The 22026-nt window shown below is 43.0% G+C and overlaps 1 pseudogene; it reads right to left on the reverse strand.

The window, feature by feature from the left end:
* Window positions 1–1731: 1731 nt before the first annotated feature.
* LOC115146745 (BRISC and BRCA1-A complex member 2-like) overlaps window positions 1732–22026 on the reverse strand; it is a 114250-nt pseudogene continuing 93955 nt past the window's right edge.

Raw genomic sequence — 22026 nt, forward strand, 5'->3', positions numbered from 1 at the left:
TGATAGCCACGCACGCTCCAACTCAATCATCAAGTTTGCGGACGACACAACAGTGGTAGGCTTGATTACCAACAACGATTAGACGGCCTACAGGGAGGAGGTGAGGCCCTCGGAGTGTGGTGTCAGGAAAATAACCTCACACTCAACGTCAACAAAACTAAGGAGATGATTGTGGACTTCAGGAAACAGCAGAGGAAAATATAGTCTACTGATGAACACCCCCTATCCACATCGATGGAACAGTAGTGGAGAGGGTAGCAAGTTTTAAGTTCCTCGGCATACACATCACAGACAAACTGAATTGGTCCACTCACACTGACAGCGTGGTAGGCTTGATTACCAACAACGACGAGACGGCCTGAAGAAGGCGCAGTGTGGTGTCAGGAGCGCCTCTTCAACCTCAGGAGGCTGAAGAAACAGTTTGGCTTGTCACCAAAAGCACTCACAAACTTCTACAGATGCACAATCGAGAGCATCCTGGCGGGCTGTATCACCGCCTGGTACGGCAACTGCTCCGCCTCAACCGTAAGGCTCTCCAGAGGGTAGTGAGGTCTGCACAACGCATCACCGGGGCAAACTACCTGCCCTCCAGGACACCTACACCACCCGATGTTACAGGAAGGCCATAAAGATCATCAAGGGCATCAACCACCCGAACCACTGCCTGTTCACCCCGCTATCATCCAGAAGGCGAGGTCAGTACAGGTGCATCAAAGCTGGGACTGAGAGACTGAAAAACAGCTTCTATCTCAAGGCTATCAGACTGTTAAACAGCCACCATTGAGTGGCTGCTGCCAACACACTGTCATTGACACTGACCCAACTCCAGCCACTTTAATAATGGGAATTGATGGGAAATGATGTAAATATATCACTAGCCACTTTAAACAATGCTACCTTATATAATGTTACTTACCCTACATTATTCATCTCATATGCATACGTATATACTGTACTCTACATCATCGACTGCATCCTTATGTAATACATGTATCACTAGCCACTTTAACTATGCCACTTTGTTTACTTTGTCTACATACTCATCTCATATGTATATACTGTACTCGATACCATCTACTGTATGCTGCTCTGTACCATCACTCACTCATATATCCTTATGTACATATTCTTTATCCCCTTACACTGTGTATAAGACAGTAGTTTTAGAATTGTTAGTTAGATTACTTGTTGGTTATCACTGCATTGTCGGAACTAGAAGCACAAGCATTTCGCTACACTCGCATTAACATCTGCTAACCATGTGTATGTGACAAATAAAATTTGATTTGATTTGATTTGATTTGAGGAATACTCCTCTCAAGACAAAGATTAAGACAACTGTAGAATGATAAAGTAATGGTACCACTCGTAAGAATGTATTATATGAATCAAGATGAACCACTGAAGGTTTTTCCAGAAGATGACCGTATCACATCAAGCTCCAGCCAAAGAGTTCAGGGCCCTTTTCCAGTTCTCACAACCAATCAGAAGATCAGAAGTGATGTCTTGTTTGAGGCTGTAGCACCTTGGCTGGGCAAACCCAACATCTGTCTATTGACAGACTAAGTGGTTCTGAACTACTGACCCTAACCATTTTAGCAACAGCATTTTCTTTCTGTAATTTTAAGAAGGGTAAAAAAACTAACTAAAATGGAAACGCAGACAATTCAGGGAAAGCATAAAACACATGGCTCAACATGGAGTTAGAGTGTCCCTGTACAGCGTACATTGTCACTTATGTGCAGCGCATTCACACACACTACAATACACTCCTAGAGTTTCAGTGGCAAAGGCCTCTTCCTGAAATTGAGGAATGAAGCTCTTGAAATATGCTCTGTGGAGTGAGAGAGAAAGATACCAATTAAAAGTAATTTAGACAGACAGATTTACTGGGAGTACTACAGTTCTTATCTGACCATAAAAGTGCAGCACCAGTTTGTTCTTTCAGCAGGAGAAAGTTGTCTCCTGACATTCTGAGAGTATAATCTAAACACAAAACATCTCAACAATTTACCACTGTGAAATCAAGACAGAGAGACCGATGGCTACTCCTGATTATCTCAATGTTCAATCTTACTTATAGAAAATGAGAAATTGTGAGGAGCAAGCAAGTAAAACTAAAAGAAAAACCAAGACAAAAAATGCAATGGAATGACAATGTACAATAATTAAGAGCTGTCAAAACCAAACAGTGTGTGCGTGTGTGTTTAAGGGCGAGTTTCACTCCAGGTCAGGTAGCCAAGAATACAAACTCTTCTCAGTTATAAACCAGTAGCTGATAGGTTGGAATCCCAGGCATTTGGAATGTTTGCATATTTTGGGCCCTCCACAGTTCCAAACTAAGACTGAAAACTACTTGTCAGCAAAACAGAGATAAGATACTGACTTTCCTTGGAGACTAGCGATGTAAACAAAGAAAATTCCATCTGTTCCATGTAACTATCAACTTTAGGACAAAAACTCAACTGTTACAGTTAAGCACTCCTGTTACAGTTAAGCACTCCTTTGCTAAGTAAACACGATAATGCTAGAGATAAAGCCATTAATTCACTAATAGGTTCAACGGGTTCTTGTTAAATAGAAAAAAGGTAAAGTAAATACAATTTGGGAGAGCCATACATCTATAATTTTATTTAAAAAAAATTGCCATATACATTTTTACCAGTGTGAGTAGTGATATGTGGTTTCAATTAAAGCGATTTGATGTCCATACTGTTAGTGATTATTAGTATGACAAGGATTGTTTTGCTTTTCATGTTACCATTATAAATCCAGATAAGTTTAATTGAGATCAAATCTATTTTGCGAGGGAGACCTAGTCCAAAGATGGCAGCAGGTTCTCATTTTGTGCTAGTCGATTGGATTACGTGACTTAAACAAATAACTTTGATTTGAATCATTATCATCATGTATTATGGGTAATTACTGTACAGTATAGTAGCTCAAAAAGTCAACGTTGTCCAGTATGCTACGGGTGATTGTTTCCCCTAGGTACAGATCTAAGATCAGCTTCCCCTCCCCCAATCCTAACCATTAGTGAGGAAAAGGCAAAACTTATTCATCAGCATCTAGGGGCAACTTCACCCTATCGGTCCAGTAGTGTCTTGCCTTACCTGGCTCTTTTGGCCATCTTGTTGCCGTCCCATCGCGGGCTGTAAGGGTAAGATGTCACGCCCTGGCCTTAGTTATCTGTGTTTTTCTTTATTATTTTGGTTAGGCCAGGGTGTGACATGGGTGATTTATTTGTGTTTCGTTTTGTCTAGGGGTTTATTCGATTTATGGGGTTGTGTTCAGTGTAGTTGTCTATGCAGGTCTATGGTTGCCTAGAGTGGTTCTCAATCAGAGGCAGGTGTTTATCGTTGTCTCTAATTGGGAACCATATTTAGGCAGCCATATTCTTTGGGTATTTTGTGGGTGGTTGTCTCCTGTGTCAGTGTTTGTGCCACACGGGACTGTTTTCGGGTTTTCACGTTTCTTGTTTTGTATTCTGTTCATGTTTAGTTTCTCTGATTAAAGACCATGGACTTTAACCACGCTGCATTTTGGTCCTCCTCTCCTTCCCAGGCAGAAATCCGTTACAGAACCACCCACCACAACAGGACCAAGCGGCATGGTGACAGGCTGCAGCAGCAGGTGCAGCACAAGGAGGAATGGACATAGGATGATGTGTTGGTCTGCAATGGTTGCTACACATGGGAGGAGATCCTGGCGGGAAAGGATCGCCTCCCATGGGAACAGGTGGAGGCCGCTAGGAGAGCAGAGGCAGCCGGAGATACGAGGAAACATGGCTGGCAAGGAAGCCCGAGAGTCAGCCCCAAAAATGTCTTGGGGGGAGGCACACAGGCAGTTTGGCGAAGCCAGGTAGGAGACCTGCACCAACTTCCTGTGCTTACCGGGGGGCTAGAGAGACCTGGCAGGCACCGTGTTATGCTGTGGAGCGCACGGTGTCCCCAGTGCGGGTGCATAGCCCGGTGAGGTACATACCAGCTCCTCGTATCGGCCGGGCTAGAGTGGGCATTGAGCCAGGTGCCATGAAGCCGGCTCTACGCATCTGGTCTCCAGTGAGTCTCCTTGGGCCGGCGTACATGGCACCAGCCTTACGCATGGTGTCCCCGGTTCGCCTGCACAGCCCAGTGCGGGCTATTCCACCTCGCCGCACTGGCAGGGCGACCGGGAGCATTCAACCAGGTAAGGTTGTGCAGGCTCAGTGCTCAAGAGCTCCAGTGTGCCTGCACGGTCCGGTCTATCCAGTACCACCTCCACGCATCAACCCTCCGGCGGCAGCTCCCCGCACCATGCTTCCTGTGCATGTCCTCGGCCCAGTACCACCAGTGCCAGCACCACGCACCAGGCCTACAGTGCGCTTCGCCTGTCCAGCGCTGCCAGAGCCTTCCTCCTCTCCAGCGCTAGTAGAGTCTCCCGCCTGTCCAGAGCCAGTAGAGTCTCCCGCCTGTCCAGAGCCGCCAGAGTCTCCCGCCTGTCCAGAGCCGCCAGAGTCTCCCGCCTGTCCAGAGCCGCCAGAGTCTCCCGCCTGTCCAGAGCCGCCAGAGTCTCCCGCCTGTCCAGAGCCGCCAGAGTCTCCCGCCTGTCCAGAGCCGCCAGAGTCTCCCACCTGTCATGAGCCGCCAGAGTCTCCCGCCTGTCATGAGCCGCCAGAGTCTCCCGCCTGTCATGAGCCGCCAGAGCCGCCAGTCAGCCAGGATCTTCCAGAGCCGCCAGTCAGCCAGGATCTTCCAGAGCCGCCAGTCAGCCAGGTTTTTCCAGAGCCGCCAGTCAGCCAGGATCTTCCAGAGCCGCCAGTCAGCCAAGATCTGCCAGAGCCGCCAGTCAGCCAGGATCCGCCAGAGCCGCGATTCAGCCAGGATCCGCCAGAGCCGCCAGTCAGCCAGGATCCGCCAGAGCCGCCAGTCAGCCAGGATCCGCCAGAACTGCCATTCAGCCAGAAGCTGCCAGAGCCGTCAACCAGCCTGAGCTACCCCTCAGTCCTGAGCTACCCCTCAGTCCTGAGCTACCCCTCAGTCCTGAGCTACCCCTCAGTCCTGAGCTACCCCTCAGTCCCGAGCTGACCCTCAGTCCCGAGCTGACCCTCAGTCCAGTGGGGCCCTCTGTTAGGGTTCTTAGGCCAAGGTCGGTGGCGAGGGTCGCCACTCAAAGGACGCTAAGAAAGCGGACTAAGACTATGTTGGAGTGGGGTCCACGTCCCGCGCCAGAGCCGCCACCGTGGATAGACGCCCACCCAGGCCCTTCCCTATGGGTTTAGGTGTGCGGCCGGGAGTCCGCATCTTTGGGGGACTGTCACACCCTGGCCTTAGTTATCTGTGTTTTCTTTATTATTTTGGTTAGGCCAAGGTGTGACATGGGTGACGTGTTTCGTCTTGTCTAGGGGTTTATTAGATTTATGGGGTTGTGTTCAGTGTAGTTGTCTATGCAGGTCTATGGTTGCCTAGAGTGGTTCTCAATCAGAGGCAGGTGTTTATCGTTGTCTCTGATTGGGAACCATATTTAGGCAGCTATATTCTTTGGGTATTTTGTGGGTGGTTGTCTCCTGTGTCAGTGTTTGTGCCACACGGGACTGTTTTCGGGTTTTCACGTTTCTTGTTTTGTATTCTGTTCATGTTTAGTTTCTCTGATTAAAGACCATGGACTGTCTAGGCAAGTCTATGGTTGCCTAGAGTGGTTCTCAATCAGAGGCCTTCTGCACCTGCCAGTGGAGCTGCCCACTGTTGGTGAAGTGGTACACAGACTGGAATGTCAGGGTGGGCTGGTCCCGTGGGGAGTAGAGGAAGGTCCACTGGAGGGGGAGAGGTGAGAGAAAGATAGAGGGAGAAAAAGAGAGTTTGGGGAGGAAGACATAGTGAGAATGAAAAGGTGTGTGTTACTCACCATGGACAAGGAAACAGAAGTCTTTCCACATGAGGAGAAGAGTGAGCTTGGTGAATCCCTCTGCATCGTACTCCACCACCCCCCTGCATAAAGACACTAATGTGCCCACCATAAAAATCAAATACAATGTTACAGATATGCTTGCTCCCACAAAACGTTTCCTTGCCCTTCTCCCTTACATGCGCACGCACACCAGACTCACATTTCAAAGTGACTGAGAAAGGCAGCAATGTACTCTCTCCTCTTGTGGTAGCCTTGAATGATATACTGCACCTGAGAACAGGGGAGGGAGAAAGAGAGGGAGAGAAACACCTACATTATTCTCAGATACCAGCAAATACCAGCTGAAGCAGAACTGTACAATATTAAATGTTACTTTTTGGATTGGCATCCTGAAAAGCCAACCAAATAAACTGAAAATAAAAAGCTATTTATATCACTTAATCAACTGAGTGACTTGAGTTCAAATTCGCCCCAGTTAAATCCATGTGTACCAACCAGGGTTTTGCTACTTTGATGCAAAAATGTACACTGATCAAATACGTATCCAGCCTCTCAAGAAGACGAGAAACCATATCATTAAAGCATCAATCGATACTCTTCAACTTAATACGGCAGGGTTTTTAATGAGTGCACTTATCGAAACACTGAGATGTCAAACTCAAAACGTATCAGAGAATGTGTGTACACTTGGGGTCAGACACCAACCTGACGAGCCCTTAATGACACTAATAAGCATGAAGCGCACCCACCACCCACCACCCCACACACACAAACCAGACTGTTGTAGTGTGTTGATAGCTCTGAGTTGCGGTAGGTTCGGTCAACTATTGACCGTTCTGGACAGGTGAGCGAGACTGGGTGACTGCACTAACCACCTTACAGCCCCAGACCGACAGCCCCAATTCTAAATCGCAAAAATGGCATAGTCCAGTCAACCAATGGGTATTCTGTGTCAAAAATCAGTTGTCATTAGTAAAGTATATAAGCATGCACAGAAGGGGAAGTGTCCCTGTACCATAGACAAGGCATTAGCTTGTTTCCCTCCAATTCCAATCTTAACCATGCATTACAATATGTCTGTGTTGCTGGTGATTTCATTACATCACCTATGGCTGTAGTTATTTATAAATACAAACATAGTATCCATTCACAAAGGTTATGAATAAATGCCTGTGTTTCCCGATGCATTGGGTGCCTTTTCTCAGTGGGTTTTTCTCAGTCTGACACACACACACACACACACACACACACACACACACACACACACACACACACACACACACACACACCTCCTGCTGGGAAACACACAACACAGTGACTCAGACACCCCTATTCAAGTCTATTCGTCTTTGTTTACGTAGGACCAAGTGGGGGGTAGTCACAGCTCTCTGAAAGGCAGCAAGGCCACTGTCTGTAAAGAGTGTGTTTATTTAGTCACAGCAGGGTGTGTGGAATTGTGGATCACTGTACTTAAACACACCCACCCTCCCTGGCATGACAACAGGGAATCAAGCATTCCTATTGGCTGTGTGGTAGTCTAACCGATGACAAAAAGGTGAGATCATGCAGCAGGTATTCAATGTTCCCGCACCCAGGACGTGCCGCCTCCGCTTCTGGCATGTGTACATGCCCCTGGAGGGTATTATGCAATGTGTCCGGAAGTGTTTCCTGTAGTAATGTGTAACAATCCTCATTCCCCTCATTTCTCTCTCACATACACAGAAGTTTTGCTTTTCATAATGTGTCAGGTCTTCCATCAACACATCTCAAATCAAATTGTATTTGTCACATGCACCTTACCGGGAAATGCTTACTTACAAGCCCTTAACCAACAATGCAGTTCAAGAAATAAAGTTAAGAATGACTAAATAAACTAAAGTGAAAAAAGAAACAAGAAAATTACATAACAATAACAAAGCTATATACAGGGGGGTACCGGTACCGAGTCAATGTGCGGGGGTACAGGTTAGTCAAGGTAATTTAGGTAGGGGTAAAGTGACTATGCATAAATAATAAACAGAGAGTAGCAGCAGTGTAAAAACAAAGGAGGAGGTTCAACGTAAGTAGTCCAGGTGGCCATTTGATTAATTGTTCAGCAGTCTTATGGCTTGGGGGCAGAAGCTGACCTCTTAGAGCCTCCCCCCTACTTTTTTTCAATTTCCGCCTGAAGACATACCCAAATCCAACTGCCTGTAGCTCAGGCACAGAACCAAGGATATGCATATTCTTGGTACCATTTGAAAAGAAAACACTCTGAAGTTTGTGTAAATGTGAATTGAATGTAGGAGAATATAACAATAGATCTGGTTTAGATAATACAATGAAAAAAAAACACACATTTTATATTTTTATTGTTGTATCATCATCTTTAAAATGAACAAGATACAACAAACATTCAGATAGGATGATGGGGACAATTTCAGTGAAAAATATAAGAGGGCAACAGTACTTGTGCAAAGTTTCAGAATGACAACTTCCAAATTGAGTGTGCTACATGACATTTATCATGAAGTCACCCAGGTGTCCCACACAAGTAGCTCAAATGGACCCAAGTGGCCAAATTGGTGAAGTTTTACATTTTGAATGCAATAACTATATACAAAATACCAAAATGGTATTCTAACACCCCCCCCCCAATTAAAAAAATGAAGAAAAAATATATACATTTACAAAATAACACTTTCAATATTTGGAAGACCCTCAGTCCTCTACACAATATTATGCACTTCCATGCCTGCAGAAATACATTTGGGCAGATGAACACCACTTGTGACAGGAGCTGGATGAACCAGCTTCAGTGGGGGATGGACACCTTGGCACTGGGGGCTCACATTCAGAGTCAGTGTCACTGTGAAAGAAAATGTTCAGTTAGAATAGTTTCACATATGAGCCCTGTATCAACAGGTATAATAAACAGATATATATAGAGTACAGGGAACATAAGGTTGAATATATTATTATAGACCTGCTAGATCTACTGTCTCATTTATATTATGACATTTCAGCTAGATCTACTGTCTCTATTATATTATAACAGACCAGCTAGATCTACTGTCTTTATTATATTACAACAGACCAGCTGTATCTACTGTCTCCATTATACTTTGGCCATTGTTGTGGGCCTGCCCTCCACTCAACAGCCTCAAATAGGCTATTTCATTTCACAAATAATATTTTATATTATTAATTTCAAACAACGGCATTAGCATGAGAAGAACTTACCAGTCCAAATGGATGTCCTCTCCGTTCAAAAAAAGATTCCTCCATTTGGGAATCGCTAAATGAATCATCCTCGATCAATTTCTTCTAAAATTGTGTGTACATCTGTATATCTAGACTTAGATTTAGCTTTCCCTGACTTAGTCGCCATACTGATTGATATATAAACAGCTGAATATGCGCTTTACCAAAACAATGCTTTGCGCAACATGCGTAGCTCCTTCCGGTATGAATCGTCAATGGCGAATGAACCTCTTTACGCCGAAGTTTACTACATGGGTTGGTCTTCCAACACATAAACATTACATTTTGCCGTTTACCTCAGCTCATTGGCTATCTTCCCAGCTAGATTTCAAGACGATCAGTGGTCATTGGGTTAAAATACAGTCAATCAACTAAACAGCGGGCAAATCATTGGTGCAGAATGATGTCATTACTTGTTGTCTTCAAATCGGTTTCTTTCAGTCAATACGTCCCTGCGAAATGGCCCATCAGGTTTGATTGTGTTACAAACACACCAGTTGATTGCAATGAAACCAAACATGACTGGAAAAGTCACGTTTTGTGTGTGTATTTACCTCAAATGTGTCGTCAAAAATGGAATGAGACGGAATTCACGACACAAGCGGTTCACAAAATGTTTCGTGTTAGGCTATAAAAATAGATTTTATCAAACAAAAGACCATTCATTGTATAACAATGAGCATTGGGATTGCCAACAGAGGAAGATCGCCAAAAGGTAAACAATTTATTTTATTGCAGTTCGTGATTTTGTTACGCCTGTGCTGGTTGAAATAGTTGTTTTTTATGGGGCTCTATACTCATTTAATCGCATCGTATTCTTTCGCAGTAAATCCTTTTTTAAATCTGACAACGCAGTTGGATTAGCAAGATTCTAGGCTTAAAAAAATGAGAGACACTTGTATTTTCATGAATGTTTAATATGACTATTTATGTAGCGATCACCATATGTTGTCGAATTTCATCCCGCTACCGGGTTCCGCTCCGGGACCGCTCGTGGTGCGGTAGCAGAGAGAAGTCTATGACTGGAGTCTTTGAAAAACAGTGTGTTTCATAAACCAAAAGAATGGCTCAGGCATATTCAGCATTGCATCAGCAAAGGTGACACAGATGTCAGTTGTGCTCTAAATACTGAGTTCAAAAGAAGAATAGGTGACTAAAATTACCAAAATAACATGCTATTACATTTTGAGGTCTGACTGATTCATGTAGTACAGCCCACCTTTAGTGTGCTTCATTGTGAATGCTTGTTCCTGAATAGAATTTAAACCAACAAATTCTCATGTGTTTGGATTTTGGTTCAATTTAGTCTGTGTCTGGCCAGGTAAAAGACAGTTCTTTCTTCTTTCACAATACAATTTAACAAAATCCGGTCCAATGGGAGCCTGATGAAGATCTGGTGGTCTAAACATTGTCTAATCAATTCACATGGGAGCATAATGCAGTGTACAGAGTACACTTTTTTGATGTGCTCCAAGTCTATCGATATGCAGATGTTATTTTTTTTTTCAATTCATCAAAACACTCAATGAATAATTGACGTCATGTTTTGTGGAGAAAAGCAGTTGGATGCTTACACACATACTTCTGCTCCTATTTGATGGAGTAACATCGACCTATCCCCTTCTCTCTCTTCACCCTGTTGTGCTGCTCTTTTCTTCCCCCTGGCTTACAGGGAAAGCAAACAGGCCACGTTGCATGCGTGAGCATTGCAAAATAAATTAACGCGTGCATGTTAGTAAATCATTTTATCCACACTGCTTGCGCATGTCAACAAGCGTTTGTGTTGCCAAACTCTAAAATAGAAAATAGGTTTTTATTTAAGATGTTTGACGCACTGCAATTCCCGTGTCTCCAATCTACCCACAAGGGTATACAAACCCACGTGGGTGCTTGAAAGATGAAAAAGGAGAATCAAAGATAAACTAACTAGGTTCCCCTTTTATCTGTGGATTAATCGGAGTAGAGAAACATGTGATTTTGTATGACTCTGGGTCCAAATTCTACAAATATCCAGCTAAAGAAAGGAACATATGCATTGAAGGTAAAATGACAACCCAATGTTTATCTCCCAGGACAAACTACAGCAACAGCAAGCTACAAACGTCCATGAATGTTTCATGTGTTTTTTGACCTACCCCAAATGAATATAGTTGGTTCTATTATTTTAACCTGTGTTTCATGATCACATCTGGTGTGGATAGACAAAATCAACATGCAGATGATGGCCAGCGTGGATACACACGGACAGTTTGGTCACGGTGTTAATCCACCTTCATCCTCCATATCACCCCCCCCCCACACACAGACACACCTCTGCCCTCATTGACCTCAGATGAGGTGAAGCACCCCTGGGGAACTCGCTCCACTGTAGCTGGGTCTTGGCTCAGACAACCAGGGGCTGGCTGGGGGTTGACTGGGGACAGCGGTAGCGTCTCCCTGAGTATGCTGGCCAGTGTCCAGGTGAGGGAGGGGGAGGGGAGAGATGAGGTTAACGGGACCCACCCTGGGGGTAGTGACATAGCAGTATGTCAACATTCCATCTCTCCCCCTCAACCCCCAGTGAGCGCAGAGACAGACTGTGGAGGTTGGCCAGTATACCAGAGCCGGCACCAGACAATGATCAGCTGGGGGGCATTTTGTTTCAAAGGAGGGGCATTTTTGATGCCATATTTATAGTTACATAAAATATATGCAACAAATCTTCTATCAACAGGTTTCTGTGCCTATGCACCACATAACCAATAAGCAAAGCATAACTTCCAACATTCTAATTACCGACATTGGGCGCTTCAACATCAAGATTTGCGTTTTCAACATTCAATTAGACTAGGCTAATGTCAAGCTCAAGAAACAGAAAATACATCCCTCCATACCTTATACTCAGTGTAGTAGGCTAGGTCATAGGTCTAGTGTAATACCCAAACATTTGATCATCATTTTGAAGAGTAGCATGGCCTCGTCTCCCTAGGCAGACAGGTTGCTAAAGGTAATACTTTTTAAAAGTGAAATAACAAATCTTCAGGCTATATTAAAGCATTATGTTCTAGGTGCGTGAGGAATAGCCACACTGGGGGGAGAGGAAAGCTTTCCTGAATAACTGGGCCTGCTGGGAGTATAATATTATTGGGGGCCACATTATTATAGGAACGACTTGGGAGAATGATGAGCCACAACAACAGACCCGGTATCTCAGTGTCAGAAATCAAAAACATCCAGACTGGCCTGCTAATGTGCCTTTTTTTAGAACTTGTCGAGAGTAGACCCACAACTAATCCAAATGGTTGCCTAGGCAGATGCAGTTATTTCGGGAATGAAAACATTCAAAACGCAGGGCTTTGATGAGCTTCAAAATGAAATTCACTCAAGTTTACAGCAAAATATTGTAATAATAATAATACAGTTAATAATTTTGGTGTTGTAGTCTATGTAGGATCATTTCAGCACCTTCCAATGTGATCACATCATTGCACTCGCTCTCTCTCCTGTCAAACTCCCTGCCAGTTGTTTTGGATGCTTTATACAGTTGCTTGCGAAAGTATTCACCCCCATTAGCATTTCCTATTTTGTTGCCTTACTGCCTGGAATTCAAATGGATTTTTGGGGGGTTTGTATTTGATTTACACAACATGCCTACCACTTTGAAGATGCAAACTATTTATTGTGAAACAAGACAAAAACACAGAACTTCAGCGTGCATAACTATTCACCCCCCCCCAAAGTCAATACTTTGTAGAGCCACCTTTTTCAACAATTACAGCTGCAATTCTCTTGGGGTTTGTCTCTATAAGCTTAGCACATCTAGCCACTGGGATGTTTGCCCCTTTTTTTCAAAGCAAAACTGCTCCAGCTGCTTCAAGTTGGATGGGTTCCACTGGTGTACAGCAATATTTAAGTCATACCACAGATTCTCAATTGGATTGAGATCTGGGCTTTGACTAGGCCATTCCAAGACGTTTTGGTGGGCGGCCCTCTTGGCAGGTTTGTTGTGGTGCCATATTCTTTAGATTTTTTATGATGGATTTAAATGATGCTCCGTGGGATGTTCAAAGTTTCGGATATTTTTTGACAACCCAACCCTGATCTGTACTTCTCCACAACTTTGTCCCTGACCTGTTTGGCGAGCTCCTTGGTCCTCATATTGCCGCTTGCTTGGTGGTGCCCCTTGCTTAGTGGTGGTTGCAGACTCTGGGGCCTTTCAGAACAGGTGTATATGTACACTGAGATCATGTGACACTTAGTCCACCTGTGTGCAATCTAACTAATTATGTGACTTCTGAAGGTAATTGGTTGCACCAGATCTTATTTGGGGCTTCATAGCAAATGGGGTGAGTACATAAGCACACACCACTTAAAAACATTTTTTTTTTTAGAAACAAGTTATTTTTTTCATTTCACTAATTTGGACTATTTTGTGTATGTCCATTATGTGAAATCCAAATAAAAAGCCATTTAAATTACAGGTTGTAATGCAACAAAATAGGAAAAATGCCAAGGAGGATGAATAGGCACTATATATGCTGGCTATACATTCAGCTTTCTCCTTGAATATGCTATTAGTAAAGAAAAAGCTTGAAATAACTGTCCAATAAGCTATTGTAGACTATCTGTTCCTGGGACTTCACAAGACCTAAGGAATAGCTGAAAGGCAGCACCGCAGTGGAGAGGCCAGGTGCATAATTGCACAAGATTACAGTGAAGACAGACAAGCTCCCAGAAAAAAGTATAAAAAAGGGTTCTTTGGCTGTCCCCAAAGGAGAAGCCTTTTGGGTTCCACGTAGAACCCTCTGTGGAAAGGGTTTTTCATAGAAACCAAAAGGGTTCTTCCTGGAACCAAAAGGGTTCTACCTGGAACCAAAAGGGGTTCTTCAAAGGGTTTTCCTATGGGAACAGCCAAAGAAGTATTTTAGGTTCTAGATAGCACTTTTGTGTAGCCTACAATATCTGTGCTTTCGCCTCCCGAGGCTGCGGTCCCAGTCCCCAGCTCAAAAAAGCTCCCTTATTGCTGAAATCTTTTAGGGACATGAAAATTATCCTACCTAGGCTTGAGGTCTTGGTGGTAAATGGTTATTCTGTCATACCTTGTTGGTGAGGAGCTGGCAGACTTGAGGTACATAGTCGATGAGGCAGCCTCCACTAGGGAATGTTGGGATGTGTAGTGCAGAGGAACCTCCCAGGGCGCTGATGGACAGAAATAAAAATAAAGAGTTAAACTACGGTACACAGCAATTCACAGCAATTCAACTCATAGCCCTACTAAGACCCAGATTGCTTACAGCCGTGCTAGGGTCGGACAGGCTTCCTGTGTAGATTAAGACACTGCGTAGCTGTATTTCTCCACATGTATCCTTCTCACACATACAAACCCCTCCAAAGCCTAATTTGAACAGCTGAAAAACACACAACCCCTCAAAGAGAAGGGGAAGGTTTATGGCACAAATCAGCTAAAAAGACAATAGTCATGTGCCCATTCAACCTGGCCTCAGAAACATAGGAAACAGTTAAGAACAAATTATTATTTACAATGATGGCCTACCCCGACGACGCTGGGCCAATTGTGTGCCGCCCTATGGGACTCCCAATCACGACCGAATGTGATGCAGCCTGGATTTGAACCAGGGACTGTAGTGACACCTCTTGCACTGAGATGCAGTGCCTTAGACTGCTGCGCCACTCAGGAGCCCATTTAATACTACACGTCCTCCAAGATGTATGATGTTACATTATCCAGTTGGCGTGCTATTGTACGACCGGGTAAGACGTATGACACAACGTCCTCTAATTCGTATGGTATTGTACAGAAGGAGTCATAGCTTAAACCATACAACTACACTCTAGTGGTCATTGTGAGAAGTCACGTCCTGTCTTGTGAGGACCACTATTTTTGTCTTTGTTTTCTCATCTGACGTCCTCTGCTCTGGTCTTGCAGCGTCACTCCGGTGGTGATTACCGCACGTTTGTATAATCAGGAAAACCATCAGTTCGTTCGGCCCTGGGATGACTAACCGACCGACGGTCGCCATTCCTCGTTTTTCTTCTCCTTTTCTCCGTGGGCAAAAGAGAGGGATGAACCAGTGGGCTTGTTGGAGGTCCCTGGCTGAAGCAGTCGTGGGACAAGTTTTGCGGAACAGTCATAGGTGAACGATTATGATCGGCATTGACGTGACTTGAGTATCCTCGTAACTGACTGACTGCTCTTTTTACTGCTGAACTATCACGGGTAGGATATGTCAGAGGTCAAACATGCTGCCACGGACCCTCGGGGGCGGGATGCGTGTTTGACGAGGGATCACGAAGGCCCAATAGAAATCATAAACCATGTTTTTTCATTGTGTGAATTAGATTGAATGTCATTATAAGGCAGTATTTGGTGTTTTACAGTAGTGGTGTTGTGTTTCACCTTTTAACAAGAATATGACTAATAGTCCTGGGTTTCTCATAGTATTTTCTTTCAAATATTTGATTGAGCCTGCATGGAGTGCCAGATGGACAGGGTTTGCACTTTTGGGGATATTCTGCTTCTATAGCTCCAAACAAGCTCAATCAAGAGCAACCAAATATTTTTCTGAATGAAAACAAACACTATTTGAACCCAGGCCCCTATTCAGGTCTCTACATAACTTTAGTTACAAGTTTATATGCAACGTTCTGAACATTTCACCTTACTGAACACAACTCTGATGGCCCAAAACCACAAGGTGTGGTGGGAAAGGATGATGATATCGTATGGGTCAGACAGAGGTTGTAACTGGAAAAAGCATTTGAAAAAGTCACACTGCAATATCCAGGCATGAGGGGGAGTTGCCTGAGCACATTGTGGGAGGCAGTTAATGTAATCCATGGATGTTCATCAGTAGATTCATCATGTCTAAAATTCTTTGGGAGTCTTCTTACTGGCAGGCCTCATTTATAAACTGACGACTGTGCGGAATATACACAATGTGGGCTGTGACCGCTTCCCTTTAATGCAGTTTTGCAAAGCAAACAATTGCGATTTTGCAACTATCTAGTGTTGCTCATAAAAAGTTGGACACACCTAATTTCTCTTTATTTTTACTATTTTCTACATTGTAGAATAAGAGTGAAGACATCAAAACTATGAAGGAACACATGGAACCATGTAGTGACCAAAAAACATTTGAGATTTGAGATTCTTCAAAGTAGCCACCCTTTGCCTTGACAACAGCTCTACACACTTTTGGCATTTTCTCAAGTAGCTTCATAAGGTAGTCACCTGGAATGCATTTAAAAAAAAAAGTGTGCCTTGTTAAAAGTTAATGTGGAATTTCTTTCCTGGACTACCACAGCATTCTGTAGCGATATGCCATCCCATCTGGTTTGCTCTTAGTGGGACTATCATTTGTTTTTCAACAGAAAAATGAACCAAAACACACCTCCAGGCTGTGTTAGGGGCTATTTGACCAAGGAGAGTGATGAGTGCTGCATCAGATGACCTGGCCTCCACTATCACCCAACCTCAAACCAATTGAGATGGTTGGACCACAGAGGGAAGAAAAAGCAGCCAACAAGTGTTCAGCATGTGGGAACTTCAGACTGTTGGAAAAGCATTCCAGGTGAAGCTGGTTGAGAGAATGTCAAGCGTGTGCAAAGCTATCATCAAGGTAAAGGGTGGCTACTTTGAAGAATCACAAATATAACATTTACTTTGATTTGTTTAACACTTTTTTGGTTACTACGTGATTCTATATGTGTTATTTCATAGTTTTGATGTCTTCACTATTATTCTACAATGTAGAAAATAGTCCAAATAAAAAACGTGGAATGAGTAGTTGTCCAAACTTTTGACTGGTACTGTATATATAGTGTATGTAATGCATTTGAAAATGTCATTCATGTATTTGAAAAACATTCTGAAAAACATTTTAGAACATATTTCCACATGTATTTATCTATATATTTAAAATGGTATTTGGAAATGTTTAATAAAATATATTCCAACGTGCACTTAAATGTATCTTGTAAGAAATATTTTAATTAAAATGCAAGGTAAATATAAAAGTAGACAAAATCATATTGTCATGAAAAGGTTCTTGTCTCAACAATTAAACCTAATTACAACTTAAATTAAACACACCATAACACTTTAACTGGTGTGACAATCCATTTCATGGGAGGCCAAAAAGCACAATGAAAAGCCACACCCCCAACAAGCCATGCTTCCAAGTCTTCTAATAGGCTGCCACTGCTACAATATTCACTGAGTATACAAAACATTAGCAATCCCTGCTCTTTCCATGACATAAACTGACCAGGTACATCCAGGTATGATCCTTTATGGATGTCACTTATTAAATACACTTCAATCAGTGTAGATGAAACATGTTAAAGAAGGATTTTTAAGCCTTGAGACAATTGAGACATGGATTGTTTATGTGTTCAATTCAGAGAGGTGAACGGGCAAGACAAAATATTTAAGTGCCTTTGAAAGGGGTATGGTAGTAGGTGCCAGGCACACCGGTTTGAGTGTCAAGAACTGCAACACTGCTGAGTTTTTCACGCTCAACAGTTTCCTGTGGGTATCAAAAATAAATCAAGCCAATTTAACACAGCTGTGGGAAGCATTGGAGTCAACATGGGCCAGCATCCCTGTGGAATGCTTTTGAACCCTTGTAGAGTCCATGCCCTGATGTATTGAGGCTGTTCTGAGGGTAAAAAGGGGTGATTCCTAATTCTGCTTCTGAAATGACTCTACGTATTGATAAATGGAAATCATTTTTGGGGGCCACCAAGCCAAAACTTTGGCAGTGATATCATTTAAAATGTGTTGAATAAAAAAATAACTTCATTTCACCTCATTTTAAGTTAACAAACTTCATAAAAACCAACCATCTAATGAGTGAACGTTTAGTTAATCTGAAACATTCCTGCATTCTGACTGTAGCCAGATCAGTCGGGGCAATAGCATTCATAAAAATATAATCCGCATATAGATTAAGTTCATAATTTTTAACAGATTGGCCAATGGTGCTTATATAAATAGTGAAGAGGTCCCAAAATCAACCCTTGTGGTGCACCATTATTTACATCATGTAAGTCAGACTGAACCCCATCAATCACGATGACCTGAGTTCTGTCTGAACTCAGTATTGAGCGTATTGAGGACAACTTATTCAATAAAATAGCATGATTAACAGTATCAAAAGCTTTTGACAGGTCCACAAACAAAGCATCACATTCAATTTGAGTGATTAAAGCATTGAATAGATCATTAAAAACTAAAGTGGTTGCTGTATGCCCAGGCCTAAATCCTGATTGGTTTACATTCAAAATACATTAATTTGACAAAAAAGAGCAAAGTTGTACATTTACCAAGGATTCAAGAATCTTAGCTTGACAAGGAAGCCTTGAAATGGGGTGATAATTATGAAGATTACTACTATCCCCCCTTATGGACTGGCAGCACAAGAGCTGATTTCCATACTTTTGGAATATATCCTGATATCAATGTTAAATAAATAATGTGGGTTATAGAGCCAGCAATAATGGGCGCAGCACACTTAAGCATACGGGGATCCAATTGGTCGGCCTCTGTGGATTTCTTGTTGTCTATTGCTAGAAAAGCATCCAGGACTTATTCTTTCTGTAAATAGCCTAAAATAAAAGCTTTTACTATAATTTCTCTGATCATTCAGCAAGTTTCCCCTATCAGCATCCTGCGCAATATTATTGTGAATAGGCTTAGAAGTTATTTTAAAGAGATAGCCCGCTGAAATAATGGTGATTAAATGCATAAGCGATGGCGTATTTTTCCTTAATGAGACCAGTGTCTGAATGAATTTGTTGTGGCAGAGAGGAGGAAGTAGAACCCTTCAGGGATTTGAAAGTTTTCCAGAATTTAGCCGGGTTCCCATTACAATCCGAAAGAGCGGTAACATAATAATCAAATTTAGCCTTTCTGATTTGTCTTACATAATAATTCCTAAGTTGGTTTAGGCTTCATCTCTTTTATGAATGATGTCTGAAATTTTTTCTCAACTAGTCTACCTGGTTAAATAAAGGTGAAATACATTGTTTTTATACAAGAGGTGGTGGAGTGGCCATTCTTATTAAAAATAATTTATCTTTACTGAAAAATGTAATATATAAATATCCATAACTGTTATAGGAGTCACCCATCCTCTCTCATCTAACTAGTGTTGGCACCCATGACCAGCTCGGAAACCAGATTGCATAGCGGAGAAGGTACGGTAGGGATTCGAAATGGTCGGTGATCTGTTAACTTGGCGTTCGAAGACCTTAGAAAGGCAGGGTAGGATAGATATAGGTCTAACAGTTTGGGTCTAGAGTGTCTCCCCCTTTGAAGAGGGGGATAACAGCGCTGCTTTCCAATCTTTGGGGATCTCAGACAATATGAAAGAGAGGTTGAACAGGCTAGTAATAGGGGTTGCAACAATTTTGGCGGATAATTTTAGAAAGAGGGTCCAGATTGTCTAGCCCGGCTGATTTGTAGGGGTCTAGATTTAGCAGCTCTTTCAGAATATCGGCTATCTGGATTTGGGTAAAAGAGAAATGGGGGGGGGCTTGGGTGAGTTGCTGTGGGGGGTGCAGGACTGTTGACCGGTGTAGGGGTAGCCAGGTGGAAAGCATGGCCAGCCGTAGATAAATGCTTATTGAAATTCTCAATTATCATGGATTTATCGGTGGTGACAGTGTTTCCTAGCCTCAGTGCAGTGGGCAGCTGGGAGGAGGTGCTCTTATTCTCCATGGACTTTACAGTGTCCAAGAACTGTTTGGAGCTTGTGCTACAGGATGCACATTTCTGTTAGAAAAAGCTAGCCTTTGCTTTCCTAACTGCCTGTGTATATTGGTTCCTAAACTTCTCTGAAAAGTTGCATATCGCGGGGGCTGTCCGATGCTAATGCAGTACGCCACAGGATGTTTTTGTGCTGGTCAAGGGCAGTCAGGTCTAGAGTGAACCAAGGGCTATATCTGTTCCTGGTTGGGGCATGCTTATTTAAGATGGTGAGGAAAGCACTTTTAAAGAATAACCAGGCATCCTCTACTGTCGGAATGAGGTCAATATCCTTCCAGGATACCCGGGCCAGGTTATCCTGTCTGTCAACTCTAAACACATTATAACCCTCAATATTAATAGCAGAGTCCAGAAAGTCCCCAGAGATCCACGTTTCAGTCAATACAAGAATGTCTGGATTCATCTGCATAGCTCAGATGTTGATGTAATCCAGTTTAGGAAGTAAGCTCCTAATGTTCAGATGCATCAACCCAGGGCCTTTACAATGTGTAAAGTCACAGGGAGTCTCCAACTCAAACAAGCTACGTTCAATAGGCGGTTGCAGGCCCTGTCTGAGGGTGGATATTGATATAGTTAGTATGGCTATAAGATGATAATAGAGCAAATGGTGTAGTTCTCTCTATTGGTAATAGAGGAAGGAGTAGAAATTGGAATTACTTTTCCAAGGTTAGCACAATAGGGCCTGAGGCCGAAGCCAATGTCAATATGGGGAACTCTTAGTAACCAATGATGTAATGTTATAAACGGACTTACACAGGCTTTGGTTGCTATCGTGCAACAGACCAGGCCCTCTATGATTTGAAAACCGATTGGATATTGAAGTTTATGGAATTCATATTTTAACTAAAAGCACTGGGTGAGCAGACCACAGTGGGCTTCTCTTTTGAGCCAACAAGTGGAGTTCAAATGAATAGGTACAAGATCACAACTGACAACACCCCTGGTAGTACAATAACACTTAGAAAGGATTGGAGGTCTTACCTGAGCGGGGCTTGGTCTATCTCTGAATGTATTTTTATTTTCTTTGTATGGGTGCCCCTGGTGTAAAGGACTTCAGCATTAAAATTAGTGCTAACGGGGCAAGGAAAGTGTCTCATCAAAAGCTGAATGAAAAGGTCAAAAAGGAATTTGGAATATTTGGTTAAATACAACGCTCTGATCACTCCCTGTCACAGCTGTTGAAAGAACTGAACCAAGGTGCAGCGTGGTGAGCGTACATATTCCCTTTTTATTTAGGATGATGCCGACAAAAACAATAAACAATCCAAAAACCAACCGTGATGCACTAGTGCCAACAAACAAAGACAACTTCCCACACAGAAAGGAGGGAAAAGGGCTACTTAAGTATGGTTCCCAATCAGAGACAACGATAGTCCCTGATTGAGAACCATACCCGGCCAAAACATAGAAACACAAAATCATAGAAAATGAAACCTAGAATGCCCACCCCAAATCACACCCCGACCAAACCAAATAGAGACATTAAAAGGCTCTCTACGGTCAGGGCGTGACACTCCCCATCAATTCTTTGGCTCAAAGGGTTCCCAAAGTTCCCATAGACCTAAATCCGTGTGTACAGTATATCTCCTGTTTTGGGCTAATTAATGACACTCTCCCTACTCAGAATTTCATGAGAAGACTTTGGCCCATGGCAATATGTTCCTGCAACCCTGCTGTTCTAGTTACTGTCCTGACATGCCAAAAAGAGTTTCCAAAGAAACTTTAGTCACGGCAGAACATTTTCTAGAGAAACTTTACTTGTGACAAAGGCAGGTTCCACAATCCAAAGAACCTCAATAGCATAAGGTAAAATGGTGCCCAAGTAAAAAATAATTCCCTTCAAAATATTGTTCTAGGAATTGTGGGTGACATAGTCTCATGAAACTTCCTCTGTCATAGTCAGAACCCAAATCAGGTTACACTGGGAGAGATTATGCTGGATCCACCAGGGACACAAAAAGCATGACAGGGGTGAGGGTGAAGTCAGGCAGCATGATGTTCTGTAGAACAAAGGATCTCCTCCACACAGTGTGCAACCTGGAGCTCTTTGGGTGCTTTTGATATACATGAGGTGCATAGCGGAACACTCACAATTATTTTGATGCATGTGCATGTGGAGTGTTCTG

The sequence above is a fragment of the Oncorhynchus nerka genome, linkage group LG18 (assembly GCF_034236695.1).
Source record: "Oncorhynchus nerka isolate Pitt River linkage group LG18, Oner_Uvic_2.0, whole genome shotgun sequence".
NCBI classification, from domain to species: domain Eukaryota; kingdom Metazoa; phylum Chordata; class Actinopteri; order Salmoniformes; family Salmonidae; genus Oncorhynchus; species Oncorhynchus nerka.